Source organism: Branchiostoma belcheri, unplaced genomic scaffold, assembly GCF_001625305.1.
Source record: "Branchiostoma belcheri isolate BF01 breed outbred unplaced genomic scaffold, Haploidv18h27 scaffold208, whole genome shotgun sequence".
In the NCBI taxonomy this organism is placed as follows: Eukaryota; Metazoa; Chordata; class Leptocardii; order Amphioxiformes; family Branchiostomatidae; genus Branchiostoma; species Branchiostoma belcheri.
The window spans coordinates 221,188-227,778 of record NW_017803580.1 but is presented as its reverse complement, the minus strand read 5'-3'; the positions used below and the strand labels follow the sequence as shown (position 1 = coordinate 227,778).

Here is a 6,591-nt window from a genome sequence, read left to right as displayed (position 1 = left end):
TATACCGACTATACCAGATACAGATACAGCATGAAGTACTGTGACCTGAATGACCTGAAAGTACTTGTGCCTGAAATGTGTGTGCCATCTGTAAACTCTTTTGTGCTTTTGGAAGGTACTTGGCAGAATGTCCTGTCTTGTATGTTTTTTTTGCAGCACAGGGATTAGTAGCAAACACATACACAATGTAGGACGAGTGTGAGTCCACTCACTAACATCATAAAATAAATAAGCCATTGCAAATTCCTTCATATTTTGCATTTGGATAGAGAATTCTGCATTTGGGTTGCAGAATTCTGCACCTGAATTCATAATTCTGCGCAGAATTCTGCATCCGAATGCAGAATTCTGCAGAACTGACCTAGTCCCAGGGGACCTACAGTGTATCGATGATACCTATGCAACTTTCAGCAGGTAATATAATAATGTCTTGATGGTTAAGTGTCGTCCGGAATGAGAGTCAGTCCGGAATTAAAGTGTTGTCTGTTTGTAGTATAATATGCAGTTTGCACATAGTATGCACCTATGTGCACTTTGCACATAGCTGTGTGCACTTTGCACATAGTGTGTGCACTTTGCACATAGCTGTGTGCACTTTGCACATAGTGTGTGCACTTTGCACATAGGTGTGTGCACTTTGCACATAGGTATGTGCATTTTGCACATAGGTGTGTGCACTTTGCACATAGGTATGTGCATTTTGCACATAGGTGTGTGCACTTTGCACATAGGTGTGTGCATTTTGCACATACTGTATGGAGAATTTCTCCTTTTAGTTGGGAATGTGTTATTGATAACTTAGTGATTAACACTAAACGGCACACTGCCTTTTGGAGGGTCAAAGCAAAGGGCACAGCAAGTTGTTAATTGTTTGCTTTGTCCTTTTGATGATCAAAAGGAGAGAGCATGCTATTAATAACTTGCTGCAGATGGGTCCTAGTTATACTTATGATCTCCAAGCAGATCTTTGGTGGGCGCAAGACAGTATCAAATTGGCCAGGCTGTATGCATTTGCCATGCAGTGGATACTGTCTTGCAGCCACCAAAAAATCTGCTTGGAGATTACATAGTTTAATACATTAGCCTGGTTATTACATGAAATTTTGATAAAGGAGCAATATGTGATATTTTTGCACCAAAATTGAAATATTTTAGTTTAAAATCATGTAATTTACTTTAAACATGTTTGTACAATAATCTCACATTTCCCAGGACATATGATTGGTGCTAAAACAGCCTACAAAAGGTCCACTTAGTTTGTGGCACCACCACAAAATTCAGGTTACTTTGTATAATAGTGCAAAGAAAGGACCATTAAAATTTTTGTACCATGCTAATGTTTAACGTAATGAATGCAGCTTTAATATAATAAACTGTGTTTGTTATATTTCCATGTACATATGTTACTCTACAGGTGAAGAGGTTCATCCATGAAGTGCTGCCTACCTTGTATCCTTTCATGAGAAATTGTTTAACAACTAACAAAACTCTTTTTTCTATATTATAGTTCTAAGGTACCAGAAAATTCTTAGCATCATTCTATTTAGAAAAAAAATTCTGGTATACGTAGCCACCTTTTAGTCATTCAGTGGACAGTGTATTCTACTACATCTATGTAAGGAATATGGTTATTTGAAAGCAATATGATTAGTACTGCACCTGCACAAAACCCTAATTTTTCAGTTTTCGTTGGATGTTTGGTCAGCTCTGCATCAGAATGTTGCCCGTTGCAGAATATCTTTTCTGACAGAGTATTTGAAAACTGTAGTTGGGATGTCATCCTTTTTCACCCTCCCGAGCAGGGTCAGTGATGCCGCCCAAAAGAGCTGCCGTCACTTAAACCCTGCCAAATCCTGTTTGAAACATCCTGGGTACACTGCATCATGGGTACACACAATGCTCAATACATGACGGGTTTCACACTGTCGCCGCAGTGTCGCGGCACATTCTGCTGACTTTTTAGAAGATCCTTTACTCTTGATAGCCTCCATAGCAGGCTTATAGAACTGGGGGTTGTCTTTGGCTGTTTTTTTTTATGGTAATTCAACCAGGCTGACTGTTGTCTATGTGTAGGCATTTCATCGGTTGTCTATATGTAATCAGAAAGTAGCACATAAAAGACCATGAAGACCCTCAAAACCCCCAGTTTTTGGCATGCTATGGAGGCTATAGTCTTGATTTGTTAACAATTGCACACACATGTACACCTTTGTTTCATCACTCCCTGCATTTATCACACATGGAACACATCTCTCATTTACAATGGAAGGTACAGGGACTGACCAAGACAGAAACTTTCCGAAATCTTGTATTAACTAGAATAAGGTGAGGTGTATGAGGTATTAATTCATGTTATATACTGTAATTCACTTAATGTTCATGGTAGCAAAAGTTCACAGTCTGAGAAAAATGGACATGTTCACGGAACTATATATTCACGGTGGTGACAGGTGCAGGAAAGAGAAAGTCCAGGAATTATTTGTTAACTGTAATGATAAGTTCACGGTACAGAAGTGACAGCAAAAACAGTGAACATAACAATAGGGTAAAAAAAAAATCAGGAATTACAGTAGTTCAAATGGTCCTTCTTTAACAAAGTACACTAGTCACCAAGTGGAGTTCAAGCCCATTGCTGGGAAGAGTCCTGTGCTGCTGTTGTTAGGTCAGGAGGGAGATGTATTGGAGGTAAGGAAAAAGGAAAGATATGTCAGATCTGGTAGAATTGGCTATTGTACTGAACAAGTAGAGATCTAGATCAGAGTCTACAACAGATAGTCTCAGTCTGATCAGAGATTCTGATTGGACTACGATTTGGAGTCTCTGCTGGTGCAAATGCTCAAAATCATACAACACCAGGGAAGAAATACTGGGTGCATGTGCACCTCAGTGCACCCAAATTTGGAGCTGTGCACCCAATTTTTTTCTGTGGGTGCACCAGTGCACCTATTAGATATTTTCATACATACATACATGTAATATGTTAATGTGTAGTAGTACACAGCATACTAGTATTCCTAAAATTCCAAGTGTCAGAAAAATAATAAAGTCATTGTAGAAGTACCTTTCTGTAAGAAATCAAACATTTCCTAACATTCTACTTATTTTTTCTTATATTGTGCACCCCAAAATTTTTTGGTGCACCCAATTTTTTAGGTTGGACCAGTGCACCTATTCCCAAAAATGAATTTCGAGCCCTGAACATACTGCATTAAAAGATACTTAAGTTTGGATTTGTGGCAAGCATAGACCACCAGTACATTGTATTTGAAATTAAATGTCAGTAAATGTGATCAAACTTTTTTGGGTTAAGATATGTTGGGCAATGTTGGTTATAGCAATATGTGCCTGGAATGACCAGGATATTATCAGAAAACAATTATTTAGCACCGTGTCCAAAATGCTCCCTTACTTCCCCACCATTCCCTACCACAAAAAAAAAAAATTTTACTACTAAAATCAAAGAACCCACATATTATAGAAGAAGTGGGTAAATTCGTCTTCCACTGCCTAAAAAGAAGTCAAACCCAGTAAAAACTAGTACCATGCATGTTATAGAATATAGTATAATGCTAGACGTAGATATAGTCTCACATACCACTGTATTTTCTTTCTTATGTTGTTTGTAACTGCAATTAGCCCTCGGGCAAGTATTTGCAATAAACTTTCTAATTATTTTCTTGCCTTAGGAGTTTGACCTTGCACCAATGAGCACAGACGAGATCTCTGACCTCCTTCTTGAGAAAGGCTTCCGCAAGAAGGAGTCAGAAGATGCTGAGGAGGTTGGAAAAGGCGAGCTATAAGTATAAACTCTGTATTCCCTCCCTTTAGAACCTACTTGGTACATTCCAATTTTGCTTGACAGGGATGAGCTCTCAGTGTTGGTACCTAATGTGGAATGTTCCAAGTTGGCTGAAGAGATGCATACATAGATCTAGAGTGCTGGGAACTGAGAACTCTTATTTGAATGGAACTGTGGCTTATAATAAGTAATTGTGAAACGTGCAGAACTACATGTGTCATAGTACAATATATATCGTAAGGAAATCTGCTGCCTAAATTGACAATGGTTTTGCCATTTTAAACGTGAATGTGAAGTCTTGAAAATGAAAGAAAAAGCAGCTGAAAATAGTCTTGTTCTCCCTTAGTTGCAAAAGGGGGAAAAAGAATTGTCATGTCCTTACAGTATAGATATATAACTTGCATATGTACCACTTCTTTTTAATGGTGTTAACACTACTATACAATGCAGTGATTCTATATGTTAAGTAAGACATATTAAATTACTTTGTGAACAAGTGACACCAACTGAATATGAAAATCCTGTAGATGTACAGAGAAATAGTAGTCTCCACCATAGTAACAATGCAGTCTGAGAGTGAATAATCTGACATTGGAGTTTGGACACCATTTGGGCCAAAACCTGATGTACAAAACCTGCGCATGCATGCGAGCGTACGCCAAATTTTTCCTGTGTGTAAGTCGGCCTTCATTACCTTGAGGGCTGCTGTACAATCTGAACATGTGTCCTTAATGTACGTCAAAGCAGGCAGATTTGCACACTGGAAAAGTTTGACATGAGCAGTTTTTGCACACTGGCATGTTCATGATGTTTTCACAGTCAGGTTTTCGCCCGCATGTAAATCAGGTCCTACTATCCATAACCACATCAATAGCAAGACCTGGTGAAGGCTAGAGAAATAGATCATGAAAACTTATTATTATCAATTATATATGTTGACAAGTGTTAAGTGCCATGTCGCCAGATGAATAAGTGTTGATTGTAATGACATGTTGTATTGTAGCTTTTTGACTTTGAAGACCTACATAGTTGACCATCTAAACCAATGTTGGCTAGTAAGATACAGTAATAAGATTATAATCATGCAATTGTCATATTGAGATACTTGTAAATTACATGTGCGCTTAATCGTATTGAATCATATACATGTGTTACAAATTTAAGTTGAAGATCGTTAACTGAGATATAATACCAAGTTGTTTACTCTGAAATATGATAAAAAATGATAAGCGCTACATGTACATTGTAGGTGGAATACTTTTGCAGAGCATTTTATGAAGCAGGAGATTTTGCCAGTAAGACATTTTCTTCTGAGTTCTCAGTTCCCAGTTGACCCCGTCTTGTCCCTGTGCTGAGGATGACTTATTGCTGCCCTGGAGCGGAGGCGTGTATGAAACTGTCAACTGAAAGTCTACGGTTGGTGGTGGAGAAAATTAGCCAGGAGCCCCAGGGCAGCAAACAAGAAGTCGGCTTGGGGTGAATTTCAATAAAGTCACATTCCAGACTTGAGAGTTTGGTTTCATTTTGTTACATGTATGAATGAATGAATGAGAATTAACCACCTCAAACTTATCATTTATTTCTGCAAGTTCTACATTCAAAACTAGAGTACCATTAAAAAACGGAAGTTCTGCTGCATTATCAAGCTCATGAGACCATATATTTAACCTTGGCCTTAGCCTCCTATTATTAAAGACCTACCCAAATACCAAATATGATAAGCTATGAGGGGTGAGCTGTAGTTCGATTCAATAAGGAGTCATAGAATTTTCACATTTATTATGCAAATTAGGTCAATTTGTATTATAATTGGTATCTGTTGATGTTCCACCTGCCACAGATTAAATAGATTACATGTATAAAAGTACTATTACATAAGACTGTAATTATAGAATTTCCTCCTTAATTATGTCCTCATTTGCATAATTTTCATTTTATTATGTACAACTCTCTCAGCTACCTACACACCAAAAATGATGAAAATATGTTGTTCCTATCTGGACTTATTGGCTTTAGAAGATTTTGCCAGAAAGTCCCCTGCAGTTCCCTAACAAGCAGCTAGGGGGACCAAACCCACACCACCTATTCCTGACAGGAAAAGCTATCTGTCAACAAAATGTTCAGGACAAAAGATACAAAAACTGGAAGTTGTGCTGCAGTACCAAGGTCATCCAGCAGGAGGCCCAGATTTGACCTTGACCTTTGTCTTCTCAAGACTAGCTTATCAGCATACAAAATATCATCACATTCCATAAAGGCGTTATGAAGTTATGCTGACTACAAATGTGCGGAAACACAAACACAGGCACACACACACACAGACACGCCAAAAACAATACTGTAATTCACTTTATGTTCACGGTAGCAAAATTTCACGGTCTGAGAAAAATGGACATGTTCATGTAACTATATGTTCACGATGGTGACAAGTGCAGGAAAAAGAAAGTCCAGGAATTATTTGTTAACTGTAATGATAAGTTCACTGTACACAAGAGACAGTGAAAACAGTGAACTTATCAGTACAGTGAACAAATCAGGAATTACAGTACCTCCATTTTTGATGGAGGTACTTATCGCAGTTTATTGTACACATGTACCATAACAGTCAACATATATCGCACTCTATTTCTGTACGCAAGAAAGGACTAGATCGGTAGAGAGTAGAGACCATGTTTGTTACAGCTGTATTATGCAACACTAGGTAAAAAAAGTCAATTTTCTAGACAATACGGCGAATACGCTACAAAGTAAGTTTAATTAACCCCTGGTCCATTGCAGGTAAGTGTCATTCA

At 38.0% G+C, this 6,591-nt stretch overlaps 1 long non-coding RNA gene across 1 annotated transcript in view; it reads left to right on the top strand.

Annotated features, from left to right (window-relative positions):
• The window catches only part of LOC109469565, a 9,596-nt gene extending 4,288 nt beyond the window's left edge, over positions 1 to 5,308 (top strand). The window contains exon 5 of the long non-coding RNA XR_002140201.1: positions 3,687 to 5,308. This is a non-coding gene — a long non-coding RNA (uncharacterized LOC109469565). The remainder of the gene's footprint in view (positions 1 to 3,686) is intronic.
• The last annotated feature ends 1,283 nt before the right edge of the window (positions 5,309 to 6,591 follow it).